Here is a 17500-nt window from a genome sequence, read left to right as displayed (position 1 = left end):
AAAACAGCACGCGCACCTACCACCTATCACTAGCGCACGTGTACGATTCACACCGCGTAGACACACGCAGACCCACCCACCCAGAAGCGGAAAAACGCACACAAAGACACCACTGGACACACTATCACCCAACCAACACGCAGCACCCGTGCCTAAAGAACCACACCACTACGACTAAAACGCGACGGGCAGAAACGCCCAACAGGCACAAGCAACCGCAGATCTCGACTCCAACCAGAGCTTCGCCGATCCCAGACGGAACTCTACCCTCGCAGCCAGGCCGACAGCCACGGACATCCTACACCCCTAATGCCCGACCCACGCCAGCCAGCCCACGTCACAGGCGACGCAACGTCAGCCCACCCCCCCACCCAATGGCCATTGCAGTACCACGCGCACCATATCATATCAGCTCCGGACAATGCCCGACGACACAGGCCACGCACCCAAGGATGCCAGTCGCCTCGCCAATACTCACACACAAACCATGCGACAGGCATCCACGAGGTCAAGGGCCGCAACTGCCCCCCCCCCCCATGGTGGGGGGGTGCAGGAACCCACCAGCACCTTGCATAACCCTGGGGAACAGTCAACCGCACCCCGCACACACCATACATAGGACGCGAACACGAACCACCAACAGCCCAGAAGGAGTCTGCCGTCACAACGGGACACAACGGCGAACCAATCACGATAATCCCGACGGACCACGCTTGTACAGAACCTCCAAACCAGCCACCAATCATGGGCCAGGGCGTCACCACACACAGCGCGGTAGTGGCCCAGGTTCACATGGCACGAACAACACCCCCACCACCCCCACCGACAACACCGCGGTCCCGCCGCCCACGCAACACGCCAACCAGAGCCGGGCCGCCGCAATCAACGCTCACAAAACCGAAAAACACAACTCGGGGCCAACACCCCCAGCCCGCACCCTCCAAGTAGGGCACCAACCGGCCTCAGCTCACCCCAAGGCAACAACACCGGTGAGCGCGCCACCACGGACAGGAGAGACGGCATGACAGCGCTCAACAGGCTCGAACGCGCGAATGCCTCCCTCGCTGCCGCCACCCCCGCCACCAACAGCCCCAAGGCAGGGCTACCCCCTACTACAACCATACCACCAGCACGACTTACCCACGGGAAGCCCCGACGTGCAGACCGGAACTACAACTGCCCCGACACAAGAAGAACCATCCCACACACAGCCACGTCCAGCACAAACCGAGCACAGATCCAGCGTACCAAGGAACCACACAAGCCAGTCACCATCGGACGCAACCCCCCGAACCGGCCAACACACCCCCCCTCCAATCCCCCACCACAACGTCACACATCACTGAAACCTACACCGCCCCTAACCATCGAACCAGACCTCACGATCAAACCCTTCCAGGCACCCACGTCACAACACCCGCTCAGCCACACCACACACACGCTACCACTCACGCACAGGGTCCGCAACGCCAAACCTCACATCACCTCACACAGGGGACTACACAGCCCACACAAGTAAGTACACCACCCCACCGCACACACAACCGGACAGCAGCACACACACAAGACCACAACACGTCAGCGTCCTCACCGTCGCCAACAGCGCCCACCCCCGCACCGCAACCTAGTCCCGGGCGCCACCCCACTCCTACGAAACACACGCCACAAACACCCGCAACAGCACACTTCCATGGTGGCACACCACGTGGGGCGAACACAGCACGCACGCATACAGGCCACACGGGGACACACACACCACACGGGGCCAAGCGAGACACACACAGACCCACCCGTCAAGAATGACCATCCCCCTGCTGCAGGCGACGAACAGCAAGCCCAACACACAGAACGACTGAACACTGACCACTGGGGCCACGACGGCACACCGCGCACACTCGGTGTGTGTCAGACACACCCACACACCGACTACGCACCCCCTCACCGAGGTACACATCAAGGCACTTATAAAGAGCCACAGCAAATGATGGGGAGCACAGCCCGCTCACCCAAGGCACTCTCTCACGGGCAAAGCACACTACGCCCTCCCACCCACACTCCAACCCGCAAGACGGACCCGCAGGACCCATAGGTCACCTAAGCCCATACAACACCCCCACCATCGACCACCCAAGCCCGACACACCAGCACCACCCGGACCACCACGAAGCCATCTCACCGCGGAACACTCCGAACCAAAACTGCTACACCATAGGGCCAACGGGCCACGATGCGAGACTGCCAAACACGCAAGCTTGCGCACCCCCCCCCCCCCAACCACCTACCAGACTCTCCCCGACACAAAGGGCCATCGGACCGGCCTTCAACCCACACTCGGGTGGGGTGAATAATACAGCGCGGGCTAACCGTGGGGTGGTGAAACAACACCAACCTCATGGTATAACTACGACCACCTCACACATAGGTAATTACAGCCATACCATACCACGCCGGCAACGCTCCCACACCAAACAACGACATATCAACCACCTCACCCCACACCACATAAACACCGACCACCACCCAGGACAACATCCCCACCCCCATCCCTTAATTGCCTCCCCACCACGCAACCCCAACGCAACATCTCCCACCCACACAACGCCACACGACGCCCACATCACGGGGACCACCTGTCGACCAAACCGGACGGGGAGCACACGCAAGCCGCAAGCGATATAATCCACACGCCCCCACCGAAGGACAGTAGCATGGCGATACAACACGGTCACGTTATCAGCACTACAAACGGATTGGCAACATGGTGACCCCAGGGCAAGAACGAAGCACACTACCAGGCGCTGCACCTGTCAATATGACAATCGCGCCCCGCGCAACATAGCCTGGCCCACCAACCAGGCGCCGGGGGACGCGGGGCGGTGCGGGCACCGCAAACAGCCAAGCGTCGCTCAAGGGTGGATGGGGTACCCGAATAAAGGGCGGCGCCCGCTACCAGGACACGCTCGGCAACACCGCGGAGGACGAGGGCACACAACCCGCTTAGGCCCGGCGACAACAAACAGCACTCTACCCTCCGACCGCCACCATCTAACCCATCATCCGACCCCCGCCAACCCATAAACAGCCATCGCACCCCGAACACACACAAGGAAGCCCGCTCTAACTGTGAGACCGTGGACACCCGCCCGCCGCGACACAACACTCCACAGGTCGACATACACGACACACAGCCACAGAATACACACCCCACTAGTCACCACACGAACACACACAAGGTGCCCACCACATACGCCGGCCGGAGCCGGACAGGGAACTCCAAAACGCAACAAAACTCCACAAAACACGGCCAACCGCGACCACAGCACACAATGCAAGCATTGACCAAGCCCGAATGCGCCCCCACACACCGGGGACACAACACACCCGGCCACCTAATGCCAACAGGCGAACAACACAGTACAGAACCGCCCGGCACCAGCACCTCACACACCAACACCACACCCGCGAACCAATCAGGCAGCGTCGGCAGCACCCCGGACTGCCCTCCCAGGACGACCCCACCGCTCACCAATGATACTCCCACCAACGCGGCAGACGATCGCGAACGAACAAGCACACCATATAGCAGGGCAGCAGACTAGCCACCAGACCGCGGGCACACAAGCCCCAATGGCGACCACGGCAAAGCCGGGCAAGCCGCACCAGATACCACCACAATAGGCCGGAGGAGTCAAACCCGCCCACTACGGCACCACAGCCACCCCAACGGTGGAACACGCCCAAACGCGGCCGCCGCTGGGGGGGCTACCGCACCCAGGCACCCGCACTGGACCGCGTCCCGCCAGTGCGCGCTCCCGTCTCCACCCCCTCTCTCGCCTCCCTCCCCTACTCTCACTCCCACCACATATCCCCCTAACACACTCACTCACACTCTCCTATTCACTCACTCACTCTCTCTCTCGACGACTCTCCCTCACCCACTCACCAGTACGCTCACACTCACTCTCTCACTCACACACTCTCACTCATACCCAACTACCTCTCCACTATCACAACACTAACTCTCCTCTCACATCTCACAAACAACACGACACCCGCATCACAAATCTCTCTCTCACTCACGCACACCACCCACACACTCTCCACAAACACACTACACTCTCACAGCATACACACATCTAACTCACGCAACATCAATCACTCTCCCTCACACGAGATGGAACAGACCCCCAGACCACACTCACCCACACAGACACTCTCACACACACACACACACACTCACTACATTCACACACACTGTCAAACACACACAGCAGGAAGACACGACACACACACTCACCCACTCACACAAAACTCACACACACTACACACAACACTGACCCACACACTCCCCAAACACACCCACCGACTCCCCCCCCCCCCTCCGCCCCCCCCCCCCCCCCCCCCCCACCTCCCCCCCCCCCCCCCACCGCCCCCCCCCTCAGCACACTAACACAACACACACACACACACACACACACACACACACACACCACTACACAGACATACACACTCACCACCCACACGGGACGACACACACAACTCACACACACACACACACATCAACCACCCTCTCACGCACTCACGCACTCACGCTACCCACGCACCCTCCCACCCTCGCCACACCCCCCCCCCCCTCACTCTCTCACACACACACACACACACTTCACACACACCATGACGACACACACACACACACACAGAGACACACTCCCACACCAAACTCCACGCCCACACTAACACCCACACATTCTCACACACACACTACCCACCCACACACACATTCCGACTACGAACTCTCTCTCTTCACTCACTCTCTCTCTCTCTCTCTTTCATATCACTCTCATCACTGTTTGAGATATATCTCAATCACTCACTCACCACACTCACTCAAAACTCTCCACACTCTCTCACACACTCTCTCTCACTCACACACACACTCACTCACACACATAGAGAGTGAGATTAGATTTGATATGAGTGATGTGAGTGAGAGATATGAGAGAGTAGAGTGAGAGGAGAGGAGATTTGCCAGAGGGGAGAGAGTAGTAGAGTGATTAGATGTGAGAAGGAGAGGTAGTACTGATACACACACTCCACACCTTCTCACCACACACACACGACTCCACATAGTCACACACACAATCGTACACACTCACACACACATCTAACGATATCACACACATCACACTCACACAAACACACACACTCTCACTCTAATCTCCACACCCACATACCTCCTACCCACCCTACCTCCCACCGATAATCACACACAGCAGCACACACACACACAACCTCACTCTCCTACTACTCTCACTCTCTCTCTACCACACCACAGGCGAGAGGATATGACTCTCACACACTCACTCACTCCACACAACACACTCTAACACCATCTCTCACTCTCACACACACACACACACTCACACTCCTCTGAGTGGTGTGTGACCTCTCTCACACACACACACTCACTCACACACACACACTCATCTCACACACACGCTCACCTCTATACTCTGACCCTCACTCTCACCACAACACTCACTCACTCACACACACACACACTCTCTCTCAGAGAAGATAGAGAGAGAGAGTGTTTTGTGTGTGTAGAGAGATATCGAGTCACACACACCACTAACACTCACACCAACACACCACACATCTAACTCTGGGGGGGGGGGGGGCGGGGGTTGGGTACAAGCACACACAACACTCACACACACTCCCACACACTCACACGACTACACCACCACACACACACACGCACACACACGAGGAGCGAAGACACACACCTCACACACACTCTCCTCACACACTCACACCCCTCACTCACACACACTACACTCTCACACACTCACACCACACACTACGATGATAGCGAGACCACACACACACACTCACACACACGACACCCACACACAGCGCCCTCACCCACTCCCACCCACTCACACAAACCCCCCCCCCCCCCCCCCCACCCACACACACTCACATCAACACACACAACTCGCACACACACGGATACTCACACATCACACGACACACCCATACACACTACACACACACTCTCTCTCAAACACAAGACACACACAGGTACTACACACACACCGACCCACGGCACACACACACACACAAACACCACAGCACAACACGTCTCACACTCACACACCCCCAGCACCCCTCCTCCCACCCCACACACTCCCCCCCCCCCCCCCCCCCCACACACTGCACGTCTCAAACACTCTAATATCACACTACCACACACACTCTCACACTGTGTGATGTGTAGATGAGATTGAGATGTGATGAGAGAGAGAGAGAGGTTGAGTAGAGTGAGAGAGAGACAAACAGACTCACTCACTCACTCGCACTCTCCAACAATGCACATACCCGCCGACCTAAGCCCCTGCCCCACCCGCACGGACCCAATTCGAGGCCGATAACATTCGCAAGCTCACACACGCTCACACGACTCTCTCTATCCACACACACACAATACACTCCACACTACACACGCACACCCAGTCAGACTCACACTCACACACAAACTCTCAACATCACACTCTCTCTGCTCACATCGGACTCGACACTCACACCCTCGCCCGGCACGGCACGCGACGAACGCTCCCTCCCGCACCCTCCCACCCAACCACCCACCCACACCCTCGCACTCTCACCACCCACACCCACCCCCACCCCCCCACGACTCCCAAACCACCCTACAGATTTATAACTCCCTCTACCTGGCAACGGTAGCCCCCGCCGTTTATACTTTATCTGTTTTCCTTCCCCTAAGACCAGCACCATTTTTACAGCCACACCGATGCTACCCACAGCCAATCACAACAGATAAGTTCCCTGACACATCATACATGTATCCACCTCCGTACTACGCACTAATTGCTCAGTGCACGACAGATCTTTGCGCCGGAAGAAGCGGCCATAGGGACACGTTTTTAATGCATGACCAATGACCCTCTGGCATCCTTTCCGTACCCGGGACACGCGACGGCGAGCCCACAAACTGGATTGATCCACCGAGATTCTGTGCGACACGGGTATAGGTGTTTTAGTCTCTCTCTCTCTCTCTCTCTCTCTCTCCTCCCCCTCTCTCTCATTCTCCCTCTCTCCTCCCCTCTCTTTCTCGTTCTCTCATCTCGCTCGCTCTCTCTCACTCTCTCTCGCTCCTCTCTCCGTCTTCTCTCTCTCCTCTCTCTCCTCTCTCTCTCCTCACCATCATCGTCTCTCATCTCTCTCTCCGCTCTCATCTCCTTCTCTCTCGCTCCTCTCCCCCTCCCTCTCTCCTCCTCTCTCTTCTCTCCCTCCTCCCTCTCCTCCTCTCCGCTCTCCTTCCTCCTCTCCTTCTCCCCCCTCCTCTCCCCTGCCTCTCCCCCCCTCTCCCCCCCCCTCTTCTTCCTCTCCTCCCTCCTCTCTCTCCTCCTCACTCGGCCCTCTCTCCCGCCTCATCTCTCTCTCTCTCCTCCTCTCTCTCTTTTCTCTCTTCTCCTCTCGGCTCTCTCTCCCCTTCTCTCTCGCTCTTCCTCCTCTTCTCCTCCCCTCTCGCTCTCCTCGCTCCTCCTCTCTCTCTCTCTCTCACTCCTCCTCTCCTCTCCTCTCTCCCCCCTCTCTCCCCACCTCCCTCTCCCTCTCTCCCTCCTCTTCTCCACTCCTCCCCCTCTCTCCTCTCACCCTCCTCTCTCCCTCTCCCCCACCCCTCTCTCCTCTCATCTCCTCCTCTCCCCTCCTCTCCTCTCTCGCGTCCTCTCTCTCTTTCTCCCTCTCTCTCCTCTCTCCTCCCTCTTTTCCTCCTCTCCCTCTCTCCCCTCTCTCCTCCTCTCCCCTCTCCCTCCTCCCCGCTCGCTCTCCTCTCTCTCTCCTCTCTTCTCCCCTCGCCTCTCTCTCTCTCCTCTCTCCCCCCAAATCCTCTCTCTCCTCTCTCCCCTCACCCCTCCTCTCTCTCGCTCTCTCCCTCGCTCTCCTCTCCTCTCTCTCTCTCTCTCCTTCCTCTCTCTCTCTCCTCTCTCCCATCCTCGCCCCTCTCTCCTCGCTCTTCTCGTCTCTCCTCTCCTCTCTCTCTCTCCCCTCGCTCTCTTCTCCTCTCACTCCCCTCTCTCTCTCGCTCTCTCTCGCCGCCCGCTCTCTCCTCTCTCTCTCGCTCTCTCTCTCTCTCCTCCTCTCCTACCCTCTCCTCTCTCTCTCTCTCTCCTCTCTCTCTCACTCTCTCTCGCTCCTCCCACTCTCTCTCTCTCTCTCCTCCTCTCGCTCCTCTCTCCTCTCCCCTCTCTCTCTCTCCTCTCTCTCCTCTCCGCTCCTCTCTCTCTCTTCCTCTCTCTCTCTCCTTCCCTCTCTCTCCTCTCTCTCCTCACCAGTCCCCCATCTCCTCTCCTCTCTCTCCTCTCCTCTCTCCCCTCTCTCCTCTCGCTCCTCCTCTCTCTCCTCTCTCTCTCCTCCTTCTCCCCTCTCTCTCTCCTCTCTCTCCCCTCCCCTCTCCTCTCTCCCTCTCTCCTCTTCTCCCTCTCTCCCTCCCTCTTCCTCCTCTCGCCTCTCTCCTCTCTCTCTCTCCCCTCCTCTCTCCCTCCCCTTCGCTCTCCCCCTCCTCTCTCTCTCCTCTCTCTCACTCCTCTCTCTCCTTCTCTCTCTCGTCCTCGTCCTCTCGCTCTCTCTCCTCTTTCTCTCTCTCCTCCTCTCTCTCCCCTTCCTCTCTCTCTCCTCCTCTCTCTCTCTCTCCTCATCTCTTTCCCTCCTCTCTCTCTCTTCCTCCCTCCCTCTCCCTCTCTCTCCCTCTCCCTCTCTCCTCCCTCTCTCTCCCTCTCCCTCTCGCCTCTCTCCGCTCTCTCTCCTCCTCTCTCCTCTCTCTCTCTCTCCTCGCTCTCTCTCTCTCTCCTCCCCTCTCTCCTCTCCTCTCTCTCCTCCCCTCTCATCCCCTCTCTCCTCTCCTCTCCTCCTCCTCCTCCTCTCTCATCGCTCTCCTCTCTCTCTCCTCTCTCTCCTCCCTCCTCTCTCTCTCCGCTCCCTCCTCTCCTCTCTCCCTTTCTCTCCTCCTCTCTCTCCCTCTCCTCTTTTTCTCCTCTTCTCTCCTCTCCTTCCTCTTCCCTCTCTCTCTTCTCCCTCTCCTCTCCTCTCTCTCTCCTCTCCCTCTCCTGTCCTCTCTCTCTTCTCTCCTCTCCCTCCTCTCCTTTCCTCTCTTTCTCTTTTTCCTCCTCTCTCTCTCTTCTCCCCTCCTCCTTTCTCCTCCTCTCTCTCCTCCTCCTCCCCCTCCTCTCGCTCTCTCACTCTCCTCTCCCTCTCTCCTCCTCGCTCTCTGTCTCCTCTCTCCCTCTCCTCCCCTCTCTCTCCTCTCGCTCTTCCCTCTCTCTCTCTCTCTCTCCCCTCCTCTCCTTCTCTCTCCCCCTCTCTCTCACTCTCTCCTCTCTCTCCTCTCTCTCGCCCGGCGCGTCTCTCTCTCGTTCCCCCCTCTTCTTTGTCACGTGCCATGGACTTATGTGGACCCTGCTTAATACGGGTTTCCGGCCGTCGGGCCAAAAAATTCAAGCTTTCGCTCGGTCTGGTCTGCGACTTCTCTGTCCTGATCTGTCTTGTCTGGTTCCCTTTGGGTTTTCCCTTTAAGGGTAAAATTTCTCCATTTCTACGCCTGGGGGCTTCCGCTAGCAAACACGTGCCTAGAAAAGCTTGTTCCAGGCGGAAACGAACACGGGAACCCGGATGGTCGGGGTCAAGACCCACTGCCTCGATATTGAAATTAAATTTAAAGTAGACATACATGATCAATTCTTATGTCCCTAAATCAAACCATGCCTTACTCTCTCCTCCTCTCTCTCTCTCTTCCCCCTTCTCTCTCCTCTCTCTCTCCTTCTGTATATTAGGGTATATTGTCGTGTGTGTGTAAAATAATAAAATATATATATAATAAATATAATATAATATATAATAAAATTTGTGTGTTGTGTGTGTGCGTTATGCCTCCTTTCCCCTATCTCTCTCTCTCTCTCCCTCTCTCTCCTCTCTATATAATAATTATATATATATATAAAATATATATATATATATACTATAAATATTTTTAAAAATATAATATGGTTTTTATATTTTATATATTTTGGGTTTATATATATATATATATAATAAAATATATTATATAAAATTTTCATCATCATCATCATCAGCCGGTATCACCACGGGCAGGACGAGCCTCTCTCAATCTTTTCCAGTCATCTGTCTTGTGTCCTCTGATTCCATTTACTCCTGCAATTTTTGCTATTTCTTTCCCGCCACTATCATTGTCTTGTGGGGGGTTTCTTTTTGTTCGTGTATTCCCCCATTCTGTGTATTCTTTTCCACCGTTCCGTCTCCGAAATTGTCCAGCCCATTTGCACTTTTTTTTTTAAAGGGCCCCCGGGGAGTAATCCTTATTCGTTTGTCCCCCGATCCAGGGCCCCCTTTCTTGTCCTAACTAACTCCTAGCATAAGCCTTTCCATTCCCTTTGGGCGCTTACTAATTTCCTCTCGGGGCCCGGGGGTCGTATCCTGTCCTCTGATCCTATGCAACGGGGAACCATTGGCAAAAATTTTTTCCTCTTTAAACATAGTGAAACTACTTCGTATATATTACTTTTTTTTACCGAAGGCACTCCAACCTACCTGATTCCCCGTTTTATCTCGCTTGGCAGGAATACCCCGACTGATTGATTTTCCCAGTTATACATACCGTTAAACTGCTCTAGTACCTCCCCTTTTGTTTTTGTATTTGTTTTATGGGTTCAAACTGTTAAACCCAGGACTTTAGTCTTTCCATTTTTCTTTTTAAGGGGCCAAATTTCTCGATTTTCCTTTATTTAAACGCTTATTGATTGTGTATTCATCGCTGACTCACCGAAAAGAACAATGCCATCTGCAAATCTTAGATTGTTTAAGGCTCATTCCTATTTTAATCCCTCTCTCTTCCAGTCCCAACTTCTTGGGAAAACTTCCCTAGCAGGCTGTAAATAGCTTCCCTGAAGTGCGCCCTGCCAAAAACCCTTTTTTTTTTTTTTTTTTATTGGGTTTTTGCTGGGTTTTGACGGTCCTGTTTCCATCTCTATAATATCCTCTATAATCTGCATAAATTCCTCTACTCCTTGGACGAATTGTATCCATACTGCAGATATCGACGGTCGAATGCCTTTTTCCATAATTATATATATATAAAATATAATTAATATATATATAATATTAAATATATATATATTTTATATATATAATATATATTTTATTAAATAATAAATTTGTGTGGTTTTTGTGTGTGGGGTTTTTTTTTGTGTGGGGGTGGTGTGGGGGTGTGTGAAAAGTGTGGGGTGTGTATATATATATATAATTAATAAAATAATATATATAGATATATAATATATAATATATTATTATATTATATATTACATAAATAAATTAGATATATTATATATATATATAAAAATATATTTATAGTATAAATTTTATAATATATAAATATATACATATATGTATACTTTTTATATATATTACTATATATAATAAATAAAATAAACATACTAAGTATATATAAATAATATGTAAATTATTATATAAATAATATTAATATTATATATTATAAAAACATACTGTATACAATATTAATATATATATATATAAAAAATAAAAAAATTATATATAATATTATATTATTAATAAATATATATAAATATATCCTAAACATACAGTAAATATATAATATTAATTTTTTATAATTAAATATTATAAAAAAATATTAAAATAATTAAATATTTTATATATTTATATATATTAAAAATAATATATATAATATATAAAATATATAAATAAAACCACTGCCGACAAAATAAACCGAAAAACCGCGACCGTATTCGAACATTTTACAGAAAAACACCCACATCAGGCGTAAGCAATCCAAAAAATGATTTTTTTGGACTTGGCTATACGCTTGCAGAGGAAACTTTCTTTTTCCCTATTATTTTTAGTGGGGCAGTGTTTTATTATATTTTATGTGGCACGTTACTGTGTTCTTTCTGTCAATTGAAATATATATATATATATATATCTATATAATATATATATAAATATAAATCTTAACCTATATAAATATAACTAGTATCTAGTATATTATATAAATCACTATGCCTATATCACTATATATCTATAATAGATATAAATATATATATAAATTATCATATATATATACTATAATGTAATCTATTTGACTATACTATATCTATGCATATAAATATAGTGTAATAAATCTAATATCATATACTATATATATTACCAATGTATGCATCATATACATCTATATATATTCTATAATATAATTATTATATATACTCTATATATATATATATATATAACTATCTACAAATATATATCTCAATATATATATATCTCTTCTATATATATAAATATCAAACCTAAATAACCCTATGTATGTCTCTATAATATACTCATCCAAATGTATGATATATCTGTAAACTATCTACTATATCTACTCAACAATATATATATCTCAATCTATCCCTCTCTACTATAGTCTCAATCTCTATCACCAATCTCTCTCTAATATCTCCACATATCACTCTAACCATGAATCACAGCCAACACCGTACGTGCCCAACCAGAGAGATCACCCTCTACTATATATCATCTCTCTCACTAATATATCTCTCTCTAACTAATCAAAATCTTTCTCTAGCTATCATTCTACTCTCTACTGTTTTTATCTCTCTCTACTCTAACACACATTCTCACACTAACACACGACTCACCGTGTAAGAGTTAGAGAGAGATTAGGGAGATAGGTGTGGAGTGTGTGTGATAGAGAGGATGAGATTGGAGTGTGAGAATATGACTCACCCTCGTCTGTCCCTCCACTCACTCTCCACTATCTCTCTCTTACTCAACCTCTCTCGTCACACACTCACTCTCAGTCACTGTATACTTATAACTGCATCCTCACTACATGTCAACGTCACACATCTCGTCTCATATACACGCTTCCATATAACTATCATACATGATCACGAGGGGGGGGGGGTGTTGGGGGGGGGGGGAGGGGGGGGGGGGGGGGGGTTGGGGGGGGGGTAAAAAATATGCCGCTCACGTCAACTACTCTAACTCACTCACTACACTACTATATCATCCATCACATTACACAGAAACATCCTCACACTCACACTCTCACTCTCTCAAGCAACTCACTACACACACCCACGCCATCCCTACCCGACACACGCCACTCACACTCTCACAGCGAGCGACTACACCACACACTCACACACAGTGCCACAGCAAACACAACACCGCGTTCTCAGACACACTACCGCGGCTCTCATCACACACTCACGACACATCCCACTCACACGACGACAGAATCACACACACTACAGAACACCCACCCACACACAGACACTCACATAGCCCCCCGACACACACACCTCCCGACTCACCCACACTACCACACCACCACACACCCACTCACAAGTAACACACTCACACGACTCACATCGCTCACACACACACACTCACACTCACCCTCACACACTCACACTCACACCAGACACACTCACACACGACAGTGCCCAACACACACTCACACACACACACACACTTACGCTCACACACACACCCAACCACTCACACACTAGACACGTGAGACACACACATACGAGCACACGACCCTACACGACACACACTACACACACACACACACACACCGCACACACACAGACACTCCTCCACACTGCCACACCTACACTCACACACCACAACTTCACACACACACCACCCACACCACACAGCATACCACACAGCAGTCACACACACCCACTCGACTCAACACACACACACTCCCACTCTCACACACACACACACACCAGCCTACCACATAGAGAGACGACCGTACACAGTTCTGCACACCTCACTCTCAACACGACACACACCACACACAGCACACACAGTACACACACGACCACCTGCCACATACACAGCTCTCAACATACACCACCATACCACATGACACAAGACATACTCTCACTCACACACAACACACCCACACCACACACTCACACACACACACATAGATAGAGACGGTGACAGAGACACACTCTCACACACACGCACACACACACCACACACTCTCACACACACACGACACACTCACTCGTAAACACACCACTCAAACAATCGACCCACACTCACACACACACCACACACACACCAACACACACACAAGACACTCACACACAGACACTGCCAACCCACACTCTCACACTCACACACCCACCCTACACACACACACACGACGCACTCATCGACCTCAAACACAGTCACACTCACCCACTACTCAGCCCACTCACCGACGTTTGCCACGGCCCACGCGCGCCGCCCCCTCACGCACCCGTGGCCTCTCCTCGGCCCCCCTCGGAGTACCTCACCCCTCCACTTGCTTCCGGGCGTGATTTGTCCACAGACTAGGCTTGCGGGACAGCATAACAGAGGAGTCGAATATCTTGGCCCATTAGTCAGATTGAGAGCGGAGGGGGGGCTGACCCCATTTAAGCGTCCAAATTAGCAACCCCCGTTACCGACGGAAAACCTAACAAATGAGTTACTGAAAACTCTGCAGTTTATCCTAGATTTTGCACGGGAGATGCATGAAATTTTTTTGATTAAAAATAGTGAAGCGGATAAGGTTAAGCTCAATAAAGTACATGAATAGGGAACAAAAGGATGGGAGGGGGGGGACTGGAGAATGAAATAATCAAATATGATCATGATTTATGAACAAAATAAAAATCGCTACCGGTCGTATTTATACAGTGAAAAGTGGAGTGGAGACTCCGCAGATTAACAGCATCGACTTGCCATGATATTTGGCATTTCCTTTCGCATAGCTAGTGGAAACATTTTATGGCACGAATTTGTCTCATTTGTGCATTTACTTGATTTATTAAAAACAAGGATAATTTCATCCGGAAATGCTTTTTCAGCTTTTTTATATGAGGGGGTTGGGTAAAATAGGAGTTAGATGGGTGAGAGCAGTGGGATTTATGCATGGCTGTTTTGTATATGTTTGCTGTTTGTTCTATTTCTTCGTTTTCTGTCTCTTTGTTTTCTATCTTTCTCCCTTTTTCTCTGTCTCTCTTTTGTCCTGATCGCACGTGTCTGTAAGATATATGGAGATATATGGAACTTACTGTGATGATAACAATGATTTTAGCAAATCATCTCCTGCGCATAACTTGACCCTGCGTAAGGGCATGATGCTTGTCGGCGAAGAAGCTTCGACAGGTTCCTCGAGCAACAAGGTTCGTCGGACAAGTCGGTGAGGGTCGTCAAGGACTGGACGTCGAACTCGATGCTCATGACCAGGTTTAGCTCTATGCCCATGACGAGGCTGCGGTCCTCGGCCTTGATCTAGATCGACACGTAGATATTTCCGGTCTGAAGATGGCGCATAGCTCTAGCTCGGTCTGGAACCCCTCCGTTGCTCTGGAAGCTAGACGCCGACGCCGTGCTACTTGCCAACAGAGAAACACGGAAGACAATCTGGTCAGTAGCATCACCGATGACTAGGGCTCGACTTTGACGGAGTACATTCCCATCTACTCCTGTGCAACGCGTGTCACCGTACGTACGTAGAGTCGTAAGTACAGGTAGATTAGATCTGAAGGGTAGATATACCTGCATTTACAGATTCAGATACATCTTTTATAGATAGATAGTTATACATATAGATCAAAGGATATATATATCAAATATAGACAGATATAGATATATAGATATGGAAATAGATAGATGGATGATCATGATATAAACAGCAACCGCTCCTTGATATGGTAGCTATATGTGCGATGCTAACATTGTGAACGCAAATCACTGCACATGAGAATGCGGTCGATGATCACTTTACAATCAGTTGCATGGGAGTCTGCAATGTGATCGAGGCGGGAACAGGTGACTTGCTGAAGAAGGACGTTAATTTCTTTAAAAAAAAAGGAAGACTATAGCGCCATGAGTTTACTTTTGGCAAGCGAGTATAGGTCGATCTGGGTAGAAATGTTGATTAGTTTACGTGAATCCAGGCGCTATTTATGAATGCAAGATGTTATCCTTGTAGACAAGTACGTAGAGTTTTACGTCCGTCACATGTCAGACGGTACAGACTGGACATGAAAAACATTGGACACTGATAACCTTTCGTTCTTATGTTTTGTTTGATACCTTTCTCGGCCATTTCATAAAACTATTTCTTGTTCTTGTTATCGATGACATATTCATGATGATGATAATTATGATGGTAACATGAGGATAAGGATGATGATTATGATAACGATGAATAATAAAGATGACGATGATGATGATAAAGATGAGGAGGAGGAGGAGGAGGGGGAGGAGGAGGAAGAGGATAAAGATGATGACGATGATGATGATAAATAATGATTATCATTACAACAAACACATTAATAATGATAATGAACAATAATAAAAAAAAGATAAGCACATGAAATCTAAATCAGAGTAAACGAACAAGAACAAAATTATTCAGACAACCTTAACATCTTCACCTCTTCTACCCCTCTAACCCCCACCCTCACCTCCTCCCCCTTGCAGATTGATACACGATTAATCTTAAGAAAACCTGACATTAATTTCAACAGATACAGACTGCCAAAGGACTTACTCAACCCCCGCGACCACAAGACCTCAAGCCGGTGTGAGGGCGGAGTCGAGTAGGAGAAGTAGAACAAGGATAAAAAGAAGAAGAGAATATTATGATGAAGGAAGAGGAGGAAGAGAAAAAGAAGAAGAAAGAGGAGGAGAAAAAAAGAGGAGGAAAAGGGGAGGAAGAGAAAAAGAATAAGAAGGAGGAGGAGGAGGAAGAGGAAAGGAAGAGGAGGTGGAGGTGACGGAGGAGAAGAAGGAGGAAGAGGAAGAAGAACAGAAGACAGAGGAATAGAGATGAAAGAAAAGAAAAAGCAGAAGAAAGAAGAGGGGTCGGGAGGAGAGGGTTAGATGAGGGGAGGTAGGTGAGTGGGTGGTTCAAATTGGCGTGGGTGTGTCATGGGCGGGCGGAGAGGCAGCGGGGAGCTTAATGTGGAGGATGTGGGGGTGGGAGGGATTATGGGGGAGGGGGAGAAAAGTTATTATAGGGATGGGCGAGTGGGTGGAGGAGGGAAGTTGTAATGGTGATGGGTGGGGTAGGGAGGAGGCTTCTATTTGGTGGGTGGGTGAGTGGGTGGGGCGAGAGTAACTTATCCAAAGGGAGTAGGTGGGGATCGGAGTGAGGGTGGGGTTATTATGACAGGGTCGAGAGAGGGGAGGAAGGTGATTCTATACGCCTATATATAGCCGGATGGCACAGTGCCCCTCCTCGTTAATAACACCGAGCCAGTGGCACCGACGACGCGACCGACGGCAGGGCCCCGCAAGCAGATTAATCGCTCGCCTCACGTAGCCATGTTCATCCGCCGTAAACATGACAAGTCAG

This window comes from Penaeus japonicus, unplaced genomic scaffold (assembly GCF_977035675.1).
Source record: "Penaeus japonicus unplaced genomic scaffold, GWHDUDI00000001_assembly GWHDUDI00000016, whole genome shotgun sequence".
Taxonomy (NCBI): Eukaryota; Metazoa; Arthropoda; class Malacostraca; order Decapoda; family Penaeidae; genus Penaeus; species Penaeus japonicus.
The sequence above is the reverse complement of the archived record's forward strand: the minus strand, read 5'-3'. Positions refer to the sequence as shown.